At 27.4% G+C, this 22356-nt stretch overlaps 1 long non-coding RNA gene across 21 annotated transcripts in view; it reads right to left on the reverse strand.

The window, feature by feature from the left end:
- The window catches only part of LOC107451974 (uncharacterized), a 107250-nt gene that overhangs the window by 71557 nt on the left and 13337 nt on the right, over positions 1-22356 (reverse strand). For 17 of the 21 annotated variants that reach the window (XR_011637103.1, XR_011637123.1, XR_011637126.1 and 14 more), the window contains exons 1-2: positions 4072-4162; positions 2445-2507 (exon numbers count right to left, since the gene is read on the reverse strand). The exons of 3 other annotated variants lie outside the window; for them this stretch is intronic. This is a non-coding gene — a long non-coding RNA (uncharacterized lncRNA). Of the gene's footprint in view, positions 1-2444; positions 2508-4071; positions 4163-22302 lie in introns of those variants that run through there. One more of the 21 variants, XR_011637200.1, reaches the window with a different exon arrangement.

Raw genomic sequence — 22356 nt, forward strand, 5'->3', positions numbered from 1 at the left:
AGTTGTTTGTTTGTTTAGTTGTTGTAATGCTGTTGTTTGTTTGTTGAAGTTGTTGTAATGTTTACCTCTATTCCTGCTTACAATTTATAAAATAAACAGTATATACTAGTTTACAAGATAAAGGTGTATCAATTGCTATTTAATTAAGTCTAGTGTTTATGAATTTAAAACCTGTTTTGTGTTAGCTTTTAAAAAGGTATTTCCTTTTTAAGGAATTTTCCATGTATCGAATTTATTATCAGGATTTAGTGTCATCTTTAAATAGAGGTTCGATTGTATAGATATAACTTTACAATATATGCAATATATCAAAACTTTATTAATTAGAGCACTCAAAGAATTGACTAAGAGCTGCAGTCATTTAGATTGATAATTCTTAGCCACTTTAGTCTTGAGCAATAATCTTCAAATCTTTCTTTATTCTTGAAAGTTTTGTGTTTAGAGATAAATAAATTTAAAGAAATATCAATATTAAAAAGCACATCCTGATTTTCAAATTTTTTTTAAGGAAAATGGATAACTACAAAAAAATTTACTTATCAGTTCAAAATGCTTTTCAGATGGTATTTACATTGGTAATTCACAATCGTTTGAATAAAAAAAATACTTAAATAGTTATTTTTCCAAAAAAAAATATACATAGAAAGGAAAAATAAAGCAATAAATTGAATAGAAAATAATTTTGAATTAAAAAGAATATAGCCTCAATTTATTTCAACAATCCCTCAGTACAACAAAACATTTTGAAATAACTCAACATTGTTTTATGAATATCTAAGAAATGATGGCATTGCACTTATAGGAAAAGCAACAAAGAAATGATATTCAGAAAATTTCCAGGTAAGGAACAATTCGTAAAATTGTAAAAATATCAAATTCAACAAAACAAAAGGTTTTAAGCGTGGTAACATTATAATAAAAAAAAGTAATAAGTTCATAGGTCTTCTCTTAATATAATTTTAAAAGTATACACCCATAAGCAGTACTTAAATATAAATTTAGATACATAAGGAAAAAACAATTATGCAAGGAATATTTAGTTAAGAAATAAACTATGCTTTTATAAATTGAGCCACCGTTTCACAAAGAATGGGTAGGAATTGGCTTGGTAATAATTGTTTTTGAAAATCAGAGTTACGTTTAAAACACTTATTGTTGTTGTAGGCCATTAGGGTGTGATTGCATTTGTTTTCTAGTGGCACAATCTATAACCAAGAATTTGACTTCTGCCACATCCAGACCCCATTTTCACGAACACGAGTCCTGTACACTGCTAACCAGAATATCCCGTTAAAACACTTGCTTTTCACATTAAACAAAACACTTATTTCAAGCATGTTTTTTTAAACATTATTCTGTGTTAAGTTCAAAAATTGACATAGAAAATTCTAAGTCAGAGAAGCAACTATATCTTTAGTACAAAAACCATTAAAACAAATTATTTGCTTACAGCAACTGAACCTAAATTGGCGATTATTTTAGCTCATTAAAAAGATATTGATAAAAAAGTGTTTCCAGCAAGTCTCATGCAGTTTAACGCCCACAAAATTTCCAACAAGGTTTTTTTTTGTAGAAATAAAAATACGACTACTTTTGGGGTTGCTAAAGCAGCAAAACTTGTAACAATATTCAAAGATTTTACAAAATAATACATTTTTATGTTTTCAAAGTAAACGTACTTTAAAATAATTATTTCTTACTTTGCAAATAAAAACAATTTTAATGCATACATGAAAATATTAAATCTGCACGAATATCCCTTGCATTAAAAAAAGTATTTTTAGAAAGAAAAATATGACTATTCTTTTTTTATGCAATGTATATGTAGAAGGAAACAAATTGTAGAAAGAAAAATAAGACTATTGGTGGGTTGCTAAAGCAGCAAAATTTGTAACAATATTCGAAGCTCCTATGAAATAAAATATTTCATGTTTCCAAAGTAAAAGTGCTTTAAAACAAATTTCTTTCACATTGTACAAAAAAAACAATTTTAACACATACATGAAAATATAAAATATGCACGAATATTTCTTGCATTTAAAAATAATTGTAGAAAAAAAATATCACTATTCTTTCTATATTTCTTTCTACAAAGTATTTGTAGGAAGAAAAAAAATAGGACATTTGGGGGATTGTTAAAGCAACGATATTCAAAGTTCTTATAATACATTTTTATATTACTAAAACAAATGGGCTTTAAAATAAATTTCTTTCACTTTATAAAAAAAATTTTTTTAATGCATACATGAAAGAATAAAATATGCACAAATATTCCTTGCAGTAAAAAAATGTTTTATGCAAAACACTTATTTCTACAATCATTTCATTTCATAGAATGCGAAACATATAAAATTTTTTTAATGCTAATTAATATAAAATGGATAAACTAAATAATGTTGTAAAATTTTAAACTGACTATGTTTTGATATCGAATAATTTATTACCTCTTCAGAAATATGGACCACTATTTTCTCAATAACTTCAACAAACACTTCATTCTTCAAGTTCTATAAATGAAAAATTCAGTTAAATTTAACTTTTTGGAAAAAAATTAAGGAAAAAAACTAAATAAATAAACAAGCAATGCTTTTAAATCACTCACTGATACAGTATGCACTTTCTTCGATACTTTAAATTGTTTAATATCCACTAGTTTCTCTAATTTTTGCATGAAATTAGTTGTATTTTATTTGTATCAGTTAAAATATTAAAATTTTCTAGTTAAATTTTTTTAACAATAAAATAGCATTTCCTTCTGCTGAAAACAAATTATAAATGCCAAAACTGTTTTAAGAGTTCATGATTTATTAAAAAAAGGAAATTTAAGTTTTTAGAAAAACAAAATGCAAGGAAAATTACAGTGAACTAATATTACTTGCATTATAAATTTAGAGCTTTCTGAATTTGTTTTCAACTAAAGTGGAATAATCTTTTAAAAAAAGTTCACAGAACAATAACTCATTTTCAAATAGTTTACGTACATGAATTTTTTATTATTCAATAACTACACATCCTACTGTTTTGTTGGGTGAAAAGTTTTTACAAAGTCTTCCTAATAAAATATTTGTAAAGGAATTTTAATTAATAATTCAAAAAGCGATTTTGATTCAAGTTTTAATCTGTCATATATATTGCATGATATAGACTGAAGCAGTGCAATAACACCTTATAAATTTGTCAGATTTAGTAAAAATATCAATAAAACTGCATTTTTTACAAATCTAAAAGATAAGACTAAAAAATATAGTTTACTGCAGAATTTAAAGTTTTAATAAAATGTGAAAACAAATTTATCAAGCAAACTGAAATAGATTCTTATTTTACTATTATTTTTTCTTACTTTATTATGCTTGGTATAAACAAATAAAACAAATTATTCAGAAGATAACTAGAAAATGATGAATTTGAAGAATTTAACTAAATACTTTTCAATACTCAAAATCTTATTTACTTACTGTAAGCAAATGTAACAAATCTAAAACAAAAGTTACAATACTAAAAGTTTTAATGAGTCAAAGAAAGAAAGTAACAGCTGAAAAATGTTTGACTTAATGATTAGATTTTCATTACTAATATAAAATGTTAATAACTTTAGAATTATTAACGGTCTAAATTATGCAAAGAAATTTGTATAGACAATATTTTAAACAGAAAAATCAGTCACGAAAACGTCTTCAAATAACCTTTCTATCTTAACACTCAAGGAGGACATCTCTTAAATCTAATCCCAATAGAAACCAGTCAAATGTTTGGTTCTTTAATGTTAATTTTACTTTTTGCATATGTCTTAAGAACTATTTTAGAAAATAAAACAAAATTGCACGAAACTCGTTTATCTAAAGAGTCTCATACAGATCATAATTTTGTGAAATTATTTCTTGTTCTATTATTTATTATTTAGTTGCATCAAAAATTATTAAAGTATTTTTTTGAACTTGATGCACTGTACTTAATAAGTAGTTTTGCATAAAAAATCACGCATTAACTGATGCTTCTTTTTTTAAAGATTACATAAATTACATTTATTTAATAAAGAAACTAATATAGAAATATACATAAAACAAAACATACCATCAGCTGAGATCTAGATTTTACTAATGGTCTTCCTGCAGCCAGATTAGGAATAAAATTTTTTCCCTGATCAAACTAAAAAAAAAAAAAGAAAGAAAAAATTAGAATTTGAATTTTTATTTCTTTTATTTACCAAACTATGATAACTTAATATGTTAATAAACTGACTACCTTGATAAGTTTACATTTTACATTTCACTCTTAGCAAATTATCAATTTCAATAAGAAAAAAACTTCCTAACTTAACACTTGATCTTGAACTATTGCTTAGAATTTGATATATACTTACTAACTTACTTTTCGACTCTACATATATTATATATATANAATACTTCATGTAGATATTTTTGCTTTTGCAATGATATGTAAATAATACAATGTAATAATGCAATGATAAATAGAGATAAGATCTTTTTATATAAAAAAGCTTGTTTTCTGTTGCACTGATGAAGGTTGCCCTTTGAGCATCCGAAACAGCTGTCTGTTTTTAATAATATTTTTGTGCTCTTTAACGTTGTCTACCTTAGTTTGTAGCTTTTTATATATTTCCCACACATGGAATGTTGCGTACAAGGGGGGGGGGACAACCTGCGGCTCTCGAGGTACATGCTGCTCTTTGAAGCTTTAAAATGAAATTTAAATAAGCAATTTTGATGACCTTTAGCGATACAGCTAATAATGTGGCTGAAGGTTGTTTTGTTATTGAATGGAATATTGCTCATGCAAAACGCCCGTATTGAGAGGGAGAGTTTATTAACAAAAAACTTGGAAGATGTTCTTAAAGTTTTAGATCCAAATAGTGCAGCAGTGCACCAAGTTGTTTCGCAAAGTCCCCTCTCGAGACACACAGCTTAATGACGCATAACTGCGATTAATACAGCTCTTGCATATAATTTAAAACATGATCGGAAGAACTATATTGCATTCAGCTTAGCCCTTGACGAATCGACAGATATCACAGAACTTCCGCAATTGGCAGTTTTCATACGTTTTGTTTAACGTGACTTGGTCGTTAAAGAAGAATTATTAGATTTATTAGCACTTCAACCCGCTTGAGTCGCTGAGGTGATGATATTAAAAATTTAATAGATTCCATAATGAAAACTTTTGATGTGCTTCTTAATAAATTTGTAAGCATTGCAAGTGATGGAGCTCCGGCAATGTTGGGTAAAAAAATCAGTCTTGTTGGGCTTTTAAGAGATGATTCTCAAATTCCAAAATTCATACCGATAAAAAAAGGCTGCTTGTCGAATTATTTCAATATTCGGAACAATGTACTTATGTGAATCATTTTATTCCACTTTAAAATTCGTGAAATCCAAATCATCAGTATTACCTAACCAGCCTCTTAAAGAATTACTGAGAAGTGCTGTCACCAATTATTCACCAAATTTTAAAGAATTATCAAGAGAAGTAAAATAAATGTGTTTAATTTTTAATATTTTAATTCAATACACATATTTTGTACTTTTATTTATATGCCTACAATAAATATAATTTCTGTAAAAATAATTATTTTAATACCTTTTTTGCATACCTTTTAAATAAGTGTTCAGTTGCGGCTCGCGAAAAATTTCAAATTTTGAAAAATGGCTCGACTATCAAGGAGCACTGCCACCCCTGTTCTATACCATCAAGCTAAGGGTTGTCTCTATGGAAGTAGAATAATACCATGCTTAACACGCTATGAAAACTTAAGCATTTATTTTGTTACATACATTGTTTTCATATAACTAAATTTTTTAGATAAATAATATTTATTCTTGCTTTTAACTTTAACAAAAATTTGGAACATACAAACATTTCAGGACATTTATGTTTTATTTTATTTTATCCGTCGTTGAGCTGCCGACCAAATTTTGGGTTTACGATTACTAATATTTAACTCCTTAGCCTTGTAATTTTAAACCAATTCAGAAGACAACGAAATTCCTGGATTTAATACCTTTTGGAAAACCTCCAGAGGTATTGATTTGTTATGGGAACATGGAGGACTTTGCGACTTGACAGATTTAACGTGCATCAGTCGCCATTTACTACGCAGTCTTTGGTCAATGGGGATCGAGCCCACGCACTCTTGGACATGGGCACACTGTGCTACAAACCAGGCTATCCGGGACTTCAGGACATTAATTGAAATGTTTAATAATTAACGACATTTAAAGACACTTTCTTTTGTTAGGGAAATTAAGAAATTGAAAGGAATTGAGCCCTTAATAAAACTTATTTAATTTACAGAATATTTGTTCCTAATTTATAGAAATTACATTACAAAACTGGAATCATCAACAAAAATTAATAAATGAACACTTTAAACTTTTTAGTAGAAAGAGACATGAAATCAATAGCAAAAAAAATATGCCTCAATACAAAAAGGTGAAAAAACAAGTAATATAGAAAAAAAAAATTAAATTCCTACTTAGGTCTTAAAAGAAAAATTTTATTTTAGTTACTTTTTAATAAACAATTTCAGTTTTTTCTTCCATATAAAATTTAAATTAATTAATTAAATTTAATGAATGAATTAATATTTAAAAAAAAATTATATTAACATCAAGCGTCATCCACTACAAATATTTGACCTTGAATGGATGAATAAAAAGTATTTTACGAACGATTGAAAATTTGAACAAGATAATAGGAAGAGTGTGAACTAATAGTAGGAATTAATTGGAAAAATAGAACTTTTTATTTTATTTCCAATGAGCTGCACAATCGGTCTTGCCGATAAGCAGACCTAGTGCGTTCTCCAGAAGTGGTATCCACTCTTTCAGGACCACCACAATGGGTTAGATACCGTTGGTCATGTTAATTTGGACGTCTAGTTTCTGCCACACTAGATGGCAGCACCGAGACTCTATTTGGATGCTAAAGTGCACTAGGAATTGAAAAATAGAACTTACAAGCCCTTGTTTTTTCACTTCAGACTTAAAGTTTATCTTTGTAAAAACTATATCGCTATAAACTGAATGGCGGACTTGCTCGGTTGAAGTTGCTTTGATAACACCACTATCCTTTCAAGAAATAACAGTAAAGTGAAAACATAAATAGACAACCACAATTATTAACATTAATAAAATATATTTTTATCGTAAATTAATGAAATTTTTATAAAGTAGGAAACCTTTTTGAAATTTGATTTAGTATTTTGTGTGGCTATAATAAATCCCAAGGGGACAATAAATCGCAGTTAAAAGAACAAAGAATAGTGAGCAGAATTAGTTGAACAGGATGATAATGTGAAACTGGCATTAATACTTGCAATACCATTTAAGAAAAATTATCAAACTTGCTAAATTAGTATCTAAAAGGTAACAATAAAAATGCAACACATTATTTTTCCTGCCCCCCCCCAAAAAAATCCATTCACCAAATCAAAAATAAGCAAAATTAAATGTTCATAAAAAAAGAATAATAATATGCACAACTGGATAGTAGTAATCTCATTAACAAATAGCTAAAATCAGGTTATTCATTTTCAAAACCTGTGCTTTCTATAAACAATGATTTTTTTTAAAAATATTTCTTTTACATTTCAGTTTAATTTTTGATTAACAATTCAAAAATATGCACCGTTGTTCAGTTATCGTGATTTAAAAAAATAGTAACTTGAGATTTTAAATATGCTTACATATTACTTTACAACACCACTTAAACAGCAAATGAAAATTCAAGATTACGTCAGTATTACGGCTGTAAAATGTAATAATCTCAGCTTGATATAAACATTTTTGTTTCTTTTTCATCCATTTGAATCAATATAAATTAAATGAAGTATTTAGACAATTTGTTTAAAAGTATAAAATTATAAATTAGATGTATTAATACATATACATAAAATAGTAACACATGCATATAAATTATTTATTAATAAATAAAGAATAAAAGACTTTCATTATTTATTTTAATATTACATAGAGTTTTAAGGAAAACAATATGCTTAGTAATATAATACATTATTAAATAAAATAATATTAAATGAAAATAGCTTCAATGAGTTATCAATATTTTTGTTAAACTTTTTCTGCTAATATTAAAAAATATGATTGAAAAATAAATGAATACAGAAAAAAAAATTTAAAAAAAAGGAAAAATAAAATGTAAAATTCAAAAAATTGCCTCATTCCCGGTAGTTCTTTTAATTATAGCAATGTTTTATGTATCTTTAAAAAAAAGATGGAGGAAAAAATTTTCCAAGTTTTTATCTCAACTTATTCAATAAATTACTTTATTAAGCTACTTATAAAAATTATCAAAACATGGAATTGGAGATGATTTATTTTATTTTAAGCATTTAGAATTATCATTACTTAACTTTAACTTGTTCACATTAACATTTATTGGTAAATAAATCAAATTATCTTTCGAATCAGCGAGAAAATTTGAAATGCATATACTATTACTGTGAGTGACCGAAATTAAAAGTATACAACAGAACAAACAGAAATATAGTTCATAAATTTTTGACTGAGTGATGAATTTCAACTTTTGAAAACTGATGCGTGAAAGAAATTTTTTAAACAAATTTATAGGGCAATAAAACAAAGGATCTTCCGAATCAGCAAAAAATTTTGAAATGCATATATTACTGTTAGTGACCAAAATGAAGAAAATGTGAACTTCCACCGTCAAATGTCAACTTACCTCAGTGGTAGACAAATCATGGGTTAGAGTCCCCTTGCAGTAAGGCAAACATCGGAAGGTTCTCGTGGTCTTCCTCTCCATGTAACGCAAATGAAGGTTAGTTCCATCAAAAAGTCCTCCACGAAAGCAAATTTCTCCCAATTCTTGATACAGAAGTTCCCTTGTCTTCTGGATTGGATTAAAAAATTACAAGGTTACGCAGTTGAACATTAGTAATAGTAAATACAAAAATCGGGTCAGCTGTTCAACGATGGTTATAAAATAAAATGTAGTTAACTGCAACTACTTTTTTTAGAAACTATTTTCGAAATGTAGTTGTTACCATGAATGAAAAATCATCGAAATCAAGTTGTTACCGTCAAGAATCACTTTATCACTTTGGTGAATGTCCGAAATATTTGTTACATCTAATTTTATATTAATTTATTCTTGCTGATATTATTATATTATATTTTAATATCATCTAAGGTTCGATTAGGAGAAACATCAGTGTTAGGAGTACTGGTGAAATGAACAATGACACTGAACCTTATGGAACAGTGACACAGAACCTTAAAAAAACATCAGTGTAGGGTATATCGGGTAAATGTATATCGGACCGCGACACTGAAGAATAAAAAAACATTGAATGTAGGGTTTACCGGACAAATGTATACCGGGTAGTGGCATTTAACTAGACAGGGTGCGTACCAAAAGGTCGCAACAAAAAATAAGGCCCTTTTAAGTATTTTTTAAGCAGTAAGAAAATATTTTTAAGCACTATGTACATTAACAAAATGCAAAATAAGTTTCAAATGCTTCCATGATCAAGATAAAATAACTAGTTTCTGACAAAGAATTCTTTTCCTGATCACATTAGCCACGATAAAAAGATTTTTTGGTTCAATTTCATAGAGAGGAAAATGAAGATTGAAATTGAGAATATGTTGCAAATTGCAGCAGAGTTGCACATAATAGTACGAGAATTTCAACGGACTCAGCCCAGCAGATGCACATGCAGATTTCCAAGTATTTCATCAAACATGTAACATGATTGGGGTGCTATCATACGTTGCGGGCCGATGGTACGCCGAAATGGATTGTGGATGAATGAATTATGAAAACGTTGAATGGAATAAAGTGAAAACCACGCTTTTGCATAATACGCACCGAAAATCGACAGGGTAAAAGAAAAAATCTCATTTTCGAAAAGGAAAAAATTAAGCACTTTAAAATTAACCCCATGAAAAAAGCACCTTTAAGGGCTTTTTAAAAACGAAAATCAAAAATAAGCACATTTAATCACTTTTAAAAAACACTACGCATCATGCTAGACTATGTGATTGTCAACATTCACCAGTGGAAGACAACGACCACCAATTTCAGACATTCACAGTAACGCATATATTGTTATGAGTTTAAATCTACATTGCCTACAGTCTTAAATGAAAACAGCTTAAAAACTGTTTTCAACTAAAATATAATTTTTAGCTGTACAGGTGACTTAATTAATGCCAGGAAATCTGTGGAACCCTGAACATATTCGATGCATTTTATCTTCAAAATAACTTCGCACTTTGTGTGAGAAAGTTCAATTATATTAATAAAACAATGCAAGTTCAACCTAAACAGTTTAGGAACTTGATCTGATCAGATACTGAATTAATCTAGGGGGACCTGAATTTCAAGAAACACAGTGACAGCTTCCCAGTTTCATTATCCTTTTTCCCTCTTTTTTGAAAAAGCGTTAATAACGTTGGCATTGACCAAAAAGGAAGGAAAGTTTTGAATTGTAAGAAAAGGAGGAAGAACTGCAAAATAATTTAATGTTTTGATTTCTACTGATATTTACTAAATTTGGTTTCAAACTTTTGTACGTGAGGTCCCGGTTTGTACACTCAAATGATTGTTAACTCAAAATTTCATGCACGCGCGTTAGGCTGAAGATGAAATTCCCTACGTTTATTTAAATAAAAATAGTGACACATTAATGTAGCTTCCAACTTCGTTATTAAGTAAAATTCTAAATAAATATTTCATTTCTTAAATAATATTTTAAATATTATACTCATAACGTCAAAGAAAAAACAAATTATGATAAAATACGTTTTAGAACTATATTGAGTACTTAAAATGGTTCTTTTTTGTTGTTCTAAAGAGCAGGGAGTCAAAGGACCCCACTCTTAAGGAAGGCTTTGGTTGAGGTCCATTGTGCTTTTTCAGGTCTATGGCCAGTCCGAAATGATTTTATAACATTCGTTAAGCAGCCAACCCAATTAAGGGTTTCTGCTACTAATCTTCAACTCCGTAGCCTTGCAATTTTGAACCCGACCCAGAAGATAAGGGAAGTCCTGGATCAAGTATTGGGAGAAATTTGCCTTCGTGAAGGATGTTTTGATGGAACTAACCCGCATTTGCGTTACATAGAGAGGAAGACCACGAGAACCTCCAACGGTCAGTCTGAAGCAAGGGGACTCAAACCCATGATCCGTCTACCACTGAGGATATTTCTCGTCATCGATGTGGTCGGTGCAAGTGAGATGCGGAATTCGTATCGACTGGGATTCGAACCCGGGTTACCACACTGGAAGGCGAACGCTCTATCCCAGTGCGAATGATTCAACCAGTTGGCAGGGAAAAGGAGGTTGAATTCCAGATCATAAATGGGTTATAACTTGCTTGAACTTTTAGACTTATTAGAATTCGCCTACTTTTTTGAGATAAAGTTAGAATTCAGCGTGTCCTGATTTTTGTGTATGAATATTTTTTTGTTGTCTTTTCTCGAAATACACTAAGAGTGAATTTATCCTTTTGAAAAAAACTGTCAAGAAGTGCTTTTTTTTAATTCAAGAGAATTGCAAAAAATAAAGCGTAGGAACAGTGACCAAAGAAAAATAGCGCCACTCTTAATAACTTTTGATCTTATCATCGGATTTTTACTTACTCAATTTTAATGGTTTGTGGGGGAACTAACTAGTACAGACAATATTTTAAATAAGGAAATCAGACAAGAGAGAAAAAAGTAATTTTTCTCAATAAACAACGGAATCGGATATCCAACTCCCAAAATATAGGGATTAGCCGCAATTTGGAAAAATATTGTCCTGATTGTTTGGCCAAGAGAACGGTACACAGTTTGAAGCCCTTATTAATCTACTTTATGCATATTTCGCAGTGTCTAGAGAAATTTTTAAGTAAATTAAAAAAAAATTGTACACGATAAAATTCTTTTGTCCAAAGATACAAAAAAAATAATTTTTAGTAAATAATTATTATTTTTTATTTTAGTTATTAACAGTCAGGAAATTTTAAATTGTAAGGTATACCTTTTAATTTTGTTCATGTTGGTTTCATGTTTCATTTTGCATTGTAAAATTATATTGTTCAAAATGATGAAAAAAATGGTATCCCTTAAAGATCGAAATTATTACTATTATTAAAGCAAAATAAAAAATGTATTATTTATTAAAAGCTATTTTTAACATAGAATTATCTTTAGATAAACGAAATTTATAATTGTGCGCAAAAAATTTTCAGTTTACTTCATAAATTCTCGATATATGGCAAACAATGCATGCATGTGACATACGTAAAACATAGAATTAACATTATGGGGTCTCAACTCAATACTGCTCTTCTAATCAAACTATAGGGATCATATTCCCTGCCCTCCAATGAGGTGAACCGGGCACAAATCCCAGCGATGGCTAGTCGATACAAATTCCGCATCCGGCTTGCACTGACCACGGTGCTGACGTAAAATATCCTCAGTGGTAGACGGATCATGGGGGCCCTTGCCGTCAAGCTAACAGTGGGAGATATTCGAGGTTTTCCTCTCCATGTAACGCAAGTGCGGGTTAGTTCCACCAGAAAGTCCTCCACTAAGACAAATTTGTCACAATACTTGATCCTGAAGTCCCCTTGTCTTCTGGACTGAGTTCAAAATTTCGAGTCAAAATTTGTAACTTGTAACCCTGAGTTGAGGAAAAGCTTCTGAAAAATACAATTGTATTTTGCTTGTTCCTACTTATTTCATTTTTTGTAAGGTAAAAACTTACCTGCCACTAATAAAATAAATAATATTTTACTCAGTGAGTTAACTGTCAAGTTATTGGCGTGTATAGTTGTCTATTTTGGATGTTATATAAATGTTTTCAGGAATATTTGATCTCGAATTTTATGAGATTTGATTTGGCTACTTTAAATATTTAGAAGGATTTGGAAACAAGGCAGTCATTTTTTTATACATATAAATCACTTATTAGAAGAATTATCAATAATAAATTATTTACCCTACCTATTGCAAGTAAAATACATTAATAAAAAATACAGCTATTTTTATAAATATTTCTTTAAAAAAATCCTTATTTTACTTCATTTAATTTTCGAAAAAAAAACAGCTAGCTTTTTTGTATTGCGTTGCAATATAGTAGTAGTTACAGAATAATATGAAAAAGAATTAAAAGATCATAAAATCAATTTATATTCAGCATAGTTGTATTAAGAAAAATATCAAACTCAGTGATTAGACTATTCTCACATCTATAATATTGAGCATTAAAATAAATTTTTAAAACAAATTGACATGCATTGTAAATTATGCTAAAATTGGCATATTTGCTAAGCTTTAAAATAGCCTGAAGTTTCTAAAGTTAGCTTGCAAATTAATAAAAAATTAATAGTTAATACAAGCTAATAAAAAATTTAACTTGCAAAAACAAAAATAGCTACAAAATGCATGTTCTTTTTTTGGATTTAAAATGAATAACCAGTTTAGATTATAATTATTATAAAAAAAACAAAGTTATTACAAACAGAATTTTAAATTAAAATTATTATAAAAACTGATATTAAAAAAAAAAAACTTCTTTAAATAACTAATTTAATAATACTCAGCAGTTAAAAAAAGGAAAGTCACCTGTTTTTATCCAGATCTTCAACAATCGAAAGCAGTCTAAATGGCACAAATGATGCACTAGTCGTGGAATAATAAGTTAATGCTTTGACCTGAAAAAAATTTAATAATCATTAACATTTTCAAACGTATATATACCATTACATATTATCATCACCTAAAAGACAGGATATCTAAAAAATGCAATATAACTAGAAAATACCGTAATTTCAAGATTATAATTTAAGTCGATTAAAGAAGCTTCAAAGAAGTAAAAGATAAAAAGTAAAATCACCATTAGCTATATGTTTATAACATAAGAGGTAAAATGAATAATCTTTTAAGGAAAGATAGTATTATAGATCAAACTCTTTTTTACAAAACTAAATTGTCAAAATTGGGTGAAGACCAAAAGGGAATAAGAAACAAATAGAAAATTTAAAAGAAAACAATTAAAAATATAAAAATGACATTTTTATATTTTTCATCAATTTCGTAATTTTCATTGTTTTCTTCTTTTAAATTTTCTATTGGTTTCAATTATTTTTATGGAATTTCTGCTGCACTTCACAACTGTCCTTTGGAATTGTAGTATTTAACTGCTTTGTACGTAACTTTTAATATCTCTTTTTATTGTGAGGGAAATAATTATTTTGGATATACAGATGACTAAAATATTTAATGTTAGCAAAATCGAATTTCACTTATATTTCTTTGATACCTAAATATCCATCTATTGACTCTGACATAAATACCAAGAAATCTCCATGTTTTTTGTGAAATTTTAAAACTAAAATTTTTATACAAAATCTTAAAAACATTAAAAAAATATTAAAGAAAGCTAAAAAAAGCAGTAAGTTGTGTATCTATCACATTAGCATAAACAATCTGAAGTAGAGCAGGCTGTTAATCAAATCCTTTGGAAAAATGAAAGAAACAATAAGGAATTGAAAGCTGCGAATAATCAGCGATGTAATAAAAAGATCAAAGGAACCAAATAAATTATTAAAATAACATACAAATTATTACAATAACATACAAAAATTATTAAAATAACATACAAATAATTTTTCTAATTACATACAGTTGAGTTAATGTGACTCCATAAACTTTTTAATACACATTTTATGTTATTGGCATGTTTTATTTTATAACCGTCTTTGAATAGCCGACCCAATTTTTGGGTTTACAACTTCCGATGTTCAACTCCGTAGCCTTGTAATTTTGAACCCAATCCAGAAGACAAGAGAAATCCTTCATCAAGTATTGAGAGACATTTGCCTACGCGGAGGACTTTTTGATGGAACTAAACCACATTTGCGTTACATGAAGAAGAAGAGCTCGAGAACCTCCCACGGTTAGCCTGACGGCAAAGAAACTGTAACCTATGATCCCTCTACCACTGAGGATATTTTCCTTCAGCACTGTGGTCGGTGAAAGCCTGGTGAGGAATTCGTATCGACCAGCTATCGTGACTCTATTGCATATTAAATTGAAGGCGATGGTGGTAGCGCCGTTGGCTGCTCACTTCACTTGCGAACTTGCGAGTTATAAATTCAATTTTAGAAGTCGCCTAAACAATCAGTGTAAATACACAGTAAGGTTCACGTTAAATCTATTGTGGCTAAAAGTGCCATGTAGATTGTGATGCAAAAGTTTAGAGAGAAGGATACCAGATCAGGCGTTGAGCACGTTATCTGATCAAGGCCATAATTACATAGTATTCCTACCACACTTAATAAACGATGAAGACCTGAAAAAAGGGACTAGGTGCTTAGCCATGGTTTGGTGAAGTGAATTTTATGCGATATTGCTCCAACAGATCAAAAAAGGAGGTAAACGGGATCTAAATTCATTATCTAAATTAGAAGACAAAAATAAATTATCTAAAACAAATTTATGTTATTAAGTCGCCAAAAAAATTAATATTAATTAAAATTTAGAGTTAATTGAACAAAAAGTAAAAATTTTATTTAAGATATTATTGAACCTTAAATTTGAACTAAACTTATAATCGATGGATTTTTAAGTTTAATATCGTTTAAAATTTATTAAATAAAAGACTTCATTAGTTTTAGAGTGAATCTTAATAAATCTAGACTCACTTTTTCTTGAGACTCGTTTTATTTTTAAGTTATTTGTAAAGTGTCTTTATCATAAAAGTAACATTATATTTAAGTTTGAAATAAATGGATATTTTTTTAAAAAAAATATTTTTTGGGGATTTTTTTTCTTCAGTTTTTATTTTTATTAATAATTATTTATTCATAGTTGCAAAAAATATATTTATCTTTTTCGAGAACTTCAGTTTATAGATTACACCGTGCTTGATATCATAAACGAAAAAAAATTGAATAAATAAAAAAACTAAGGTTAGATGTTGCCAGAAATAAATCTTAACGTTTAATATTAAAATTTTTAAAAATATTAAAGATTCAAGAGACATAAATTTTTTTTTTCAATTCAAACTGAAGGTTATCATTACATAATGTTAATAAGTAAAATAACTTATATTTTCCTGTTTTTGATTGTGTTGCACATTTAGCATTATTAAGATTAAATATTTTTCACTAGTACAGTTGAAATTTTCAAATGCAGCTAATTGTTACAATTGAGATATCATTATATTAATACATATCATTGCAATAACTATATATTTTATAAACAAAGATGATCTTTTTTCCCTTGATAATGAAAAGTAATAAGATACACTGACTATTAAGCAAAGAAAAAGAATTATGACTGTGAATCGGTGCGAGCAAAGGGTAGGGTCTCAAAATCCATTAAAAAATAGAAGAAATAAATTATAAAATATATAAATTTTTAAGAAAAAAATATGTAAAACACAGAAAAAAATATATAAATAGATAGAAATTTTTTTTAAAAAAAATATTCCCTAAGTAAAATTGATTTATAACAGACTGATGCAGAAACCATCAATTGTGTAATCAAAGAAACTAAAAATAAGTTGCAACTATAAATGGTATTCTTAAAAATATTTAAAAGCTTATGTAACTGTATGCTAAATTTTGAATTTCATGAAATCTTCAGCATTTTAGTACATTTAAATATTACTTATTAGCTGTAGAAATATTGTTTGTTATTAATTTAAATATACTTTATTTCTTAACATTTAATTTATTAGATGTAAAAATAAAATTAAATCTATCTTATTATTCTTCACGTCACATTCCTAGTATAAAAACAGCTTAATTCAAATTAAATACAACTTCTAACAGAGAATATTATTTCTAACAGAGAATATTAAAATCATATCAAATTTTTATAGTTCAACTTGAAGTTTACATTGGAATATTTTTTAGTTTTGTACACATAATGTAACAAAATTAAAACCAATATCAAATTAAATTCAAACTGATTTTCTACTGAAGAAAAAAAATAACACATTCAACCGAAACGGTTTTCTTTAAATACACTCGTATGTATCATTGGCTTCTTGATTAATCATATTTTATGGATGAGTTATAACACAAAACAAAGAGTAAGCATAAAATTTTGGAAGCCACAAGTATTAAATTAGATTGAATCATATCATCATCATTTAAAAACACACAGTNTTTAAAAAAAAAAGGAAAAATAAAGTGTAAAATTCAAAAAATTGCCTCATTCCCTGTAGTTCTTTTAATTATAGCAATGTTTATAAATCTTTAAAAAAAAGATGGAGGAAAACTTTTTCCAAGGTTTTATCTCAACTTATTCAATAAATTACTTTATTAAGCTACTTATAAAAATTATCAAAACATGGAGTTGGAGATGATTTATTTTATTTTAAGCATTTACAATTATCATTACTTAACCTTAACTTTTTCACATTAATACTTCATATAGATATTTTTGCTTTTGCAATGATATGTAAATAATGCAATGATATGTGAATATTTATTCATCACCATTTAAATTAATAGTGATTCACCGAATCAATTAAACTTGAAATAAAAAGAACAAAAAGTTACAGGAATTTTTCATATTTTCTTAATTTAGTTCCCTCCAGAGTAAAAATACATAAGTAATAAAAAATTTATGAAGGAAAAAGAGTTTTTTTTTAGAAAAAAGCCAGGCCAATCCAATTTAATCCAATTGGTTTGGATTATGCTTTCAATTATGATTATGAAATACCAACATAAATTTTACACTTATTAATTGTTATACTTATCTTGATGAAAAATTTACATTGTTACTCCATTGAATGGCAACAACAATTTTATAATGACAAAATATGTATTTAAAATTATTTACATATCTATCAACATTGGAGAAATAAAATAACTGATGTTTTACTAGCAACATTTTTTAGGCTATGAGTAATGTTTTGATACATCATGCATAATCATGTAAATCGAGAAGAGGAATTCAAAATTGGAAATAATATAAGCACATAAATTTAGAAAAATAAAAAAATATGTATATAAATCTTAATCTAAAGAAGATTTTATAAACTATTACATATTTATAATTTCATTTATAACTGAACAGTCGAACAGAACCGTTGAACAGTCGACCCAATTTTGGGTTTATGACTATATTGCTCCAACAGATCAAAAAAGGAGGTAAATGGGATCTAAATTCATTATCTAAATTAGAAGACAAAAATAATTTATTTAAAACATATTTATATTATTAAGTTGTCAAAAAAATTACTATTAATTAAAATTTAGAGTTAATTGAACAAAAAGTAAAAATTTTATTTAAGATATTATTGAACCTTAAATTTGAACTAAACTTATAATAGATGGATTTTTAAGTTTAATATTGTTTAAAATTTATTAATTAAAAGACTTCATTAGTTTTAGAGTGAATCTTAATAAATCTAAACTCACTTTTCCTTGAGACTCGTTTTATTTTTAAGTTATTTGTAAAGTGTCTTTATCATAAAAGTAACATTATATTTAAATTTGAAATAAATGGATATTTTTTTTCAAAAAATATTTTCTTTTTGAGAGTTTTTTTCTTCAGTTTTTAATTTTTTATTAACAATTATTTATTCATTGTTGTAAAAAATATATTTATCTTTTTCAAGAACTTCAGTTTATAGCTTCCACCGTGCTTGATATCATAAACGAAAAAAATTGAATAAATAAAAAAAACTAAGGTTAGATGTTGCCAGAAATAAATCTTAACGTTTAATATTAAAATTTTTAAAAATATTAAAGATTCAAGAGACATAAAAAAAATTTTTCAATTCGAACTGAAGTTTTTGAACTGAAGGTTATCATTGCATAATGTTAATAAGTAAAATAACTTATATTTTCCTGTTTTTGATTGTGTTGCACATTTAGCATTATTAAGATTAAATATTTTTTACTAGTACACTTGAAATTTTCAAATGCAGCTGATTGTTACGATTGAGATATCATTATATTAATACATATCATTGCTATAACTATATATTTTATAAACAAAGATGATTTTTTTCCCTTGATAATGAAAAGTAATAAGATACACTGACTTTTAAGCAAATAAAAAGAATTATGACTGTGAATCGGTGCGAGCAAAGGGTAGGGTCTCAAAATCCATTAAAAAATAGAAGAAATATATTATAAAATATAGATATTTTTAAGAAAAAAATACATAAAACATAGAAAAAAATATATAAATAGATAGAAATTTTTTTAATAAAAATATTCCCTAAGTAAAATTGATTTATAACAGACTGATGTAGAAACCATCAATTGTGTAATCAAAAAAACTAAAAATAAGTTGCAACTATAAATGGTATTCTCAAAAATATTTAAAAGTTTCTGTAACTGTATGCTAAATTTTGAATTTTATGAAAGCTTTAGTATTTTAGTACATTTAAATATTATTCATTGGCTGTAGAAATATTGTTTGTTATTAATTTAAATATACTTTATTTCTTAACATTTAATTTATTAGATGTGAAAATAAAATTAAATCTATCTTATTATTCCTCACGTCACATTCCTAGTATAAAAACAGCTTAATTCAAATTAAATACAACTTCTAACAGAGAATATTATTTCTAACAAAGAATATTAAAATCATATCAAAATTTTTATAGTTCAATTTGAAGTTTACATTGGAATATTTTTAGTTTTGTGTACATAATGTAACAAAAATAACACCAATATCAAATTAAATTCAAACTGATTTTCTACTGAAGAAAAAAAATAACAATTTCAACCGAAACTTTTTTCTTTAAATACACTTGTATGTATCATTGGCTTCTTGATTAATCATATTTTATGGATGAGTTATAACACACAACAAAGAGTAAGCATAAAATTTTGGAAGCCACAAGTATTAAATTAAATTGAATCATATCATCATCATTTAAAAACACATAGTATGCTTTAGCAGTCTTTAATATTTTGTTTTCCAACATAAAAAATAGAATACGTTTTACATTTAAATAAATTCGGTAATTAATGTAAAATTAATCTTCATGATATATTAATATAAAGACAAATTAAAATAATTATATTTCTGAAACAAATATTACTTTCACAAATGAATTTCATTATTGCGCTTTCAAATTTCTGTTAAAAAAAATCTGGAAAATATCAGAATTGATCAATATTTACACTCTGTATTTTGTATTAGAATCTATTCCTTCTGGCCACGCACTACACACTAAAACCCGTTGATGATTGGTTAAATCTGAAACTCAACCCTCTTTTAAATGTCTTATCTTTTGTTTAGCGGTAAATCCCTGTTTCTTCGGAAACTAGATTCCTAAAGCTTGAGGAATCTCCTATTCTAGATTTAGATTTTTTTCAGGAAAATCAACTTTGACTCCACAAATTCCCTGGTAGGATCCCAAGAATTTACAGTATATTCAAGTTATGAAATCAGTAAATAAAGTAGAAACCTTTAAATGAAAAAAAATTAAAAACTATCATAAGAAATAGCAAGTAATGGATGTCGATATTTCCTAATCTAACATCTTGAATCAAGTATAAACAGGAGTTGTATGTAAATAATTAGGAATTTATTATTATGAAAATTAATATTATGAAAATGGTAAATAAACTAAGAATTTTAAATAAAAAAAATGTGGGGATAGTAGTTATCGATAATCCCAACTTTCATTTTGAAAAGGTACCCCAACATAGTATAGAGTTAACATGTCATATATTAGTGAATTGAAATTGTATTTTTTGTAGTGGTAGATACACTACAGTACACCCCCACCGGAATTTTATCTGTGATAGAATTCAATGAATAGATACAACTAATAGATTCATTGCTGTTTTGTGAGAAGTTGGGAGAGCTGTATTAAGATCACCATACTTTTGTGTGTTGATCGTGAGAGCTGTATTAAGTTCACGATCGAGGTCACTCATGTGTTGCCATCAGCACTTCAGGCCAACGTTATGTGTGGTCGAGACTGAGTAGCAACGACGTGAGGAGGTGATTAATGTCGCAGTCACAAGTGGCAAGTCAACTGTTTAATGAGGAATCCATAAAAGTAGGCGTGTTCAAATCAAAGTGGAAGTTTCTGCCAAAGTCGACATGTTCTCATCGCGTCCAAAGGTCACCAAAGTGAGGAGAGGAATTGTCGACAATGTCAACCTTTATCTATGAAAATGTACCCCACCATAGAATCACGTTAACATACTTATATATTAGTGAATTGGAATTGTATTTTTGTAGTGGTAGACGCACTGCAACGTACAAACTAATGAAATAATGAATGTCAATATTTCCTAATATTTTTGAATCCGGATCAACCAGAAGTTATAGACAGACAATCAGAAGTATATCAGTGGTGATCGCGAGCCCAACTCAAAAATCCTGAAAATTTCTTGAATAAAATCATTGACACATTTCTAAAAATAATGTCTTTATAAATTTAAGCGACTGCAATTTTCAAAACATGAAATTCTAAGTAAATTACATGTAGCATAACTTAAATAAATAATTATGTATAAGTTTATTTTTATCTGTAATCACATTTATTATTCTACCAGAAAAAATATTTACAAATGAAAAATAGGTCAAGCATAAATTCTAGTTCTAATATTTCTAAATAAAATATACAAAAGTTTTTATGCATAAATGTAATCGATGATTTTTTAAAACTTCTGGGCCGTGGATTTCTCGCGATTAGGAAGAAATACCGAAATCCTTATTTTTCCAGAAGCACATTTCTATTAATATTATTGATTCAACCATCATCTCACCCTAACTGTCAATATGGGGAAAAAGGTGAGGCTTAACAGTTGTGGTATTCTAAAGCTCAGGAAATAATTTTTGTCTTTTTGCAAAAATGGAAACACATGAAGAGAAAGAATGTGTTAGATAGAATAAACTTGGAGATTTTTGTCTGCTTTGGAACACTAAAAATGTTATGTAAAGCAGAATCAATTGGGGAACCACTAATTTATTTATTTTACTTACCTTTTTACGTGCTTGATAACATGTTCAATGCAAAAAAAGTTTAAGAGCATTTGCAAAAATTGTGAAAAGTGAACACTAAAAAGTTGCAAGTGTTGGGTTAAAAATCAATTTGATGAAAAGTGGGATATACGAATATTAAAAAAATGGTAAATAAACTAAAGCTTTTAAATAAAAACCAAACAAAAATGTTTTATCAAAAGAAATAATGAAGTAAACAGCTTAAATATTTTTCCTTATTTAGAAGAATATTAGTTAAAACAAAGAATATAATAATAGTTTGCACACAGTAACAAAAATAATTAAAAACAATATGGAACATAAAACTTACTAACCTCACCTTGGGACTGTGTTACAACAAAAGATCTGTGTTTCTCAAAGTTTTTGTC

Source organism: Parasteatoda tepidariorum, chromosome 1 (genome assembly GCF_043381705.1).
Source record: "Parasteatoda tepidariorum isolate YZ-2023 chromosome 1, CAS_Ptep_4.0, whole genome shotgun sequence".
Classification (NCBI taxonomy): Eukaryota; Metazoa; Arthropoda; class Arachnida; order Araneae; family Theridiidae; genus Parasteatoda; species Parasteatoda tepidariorum.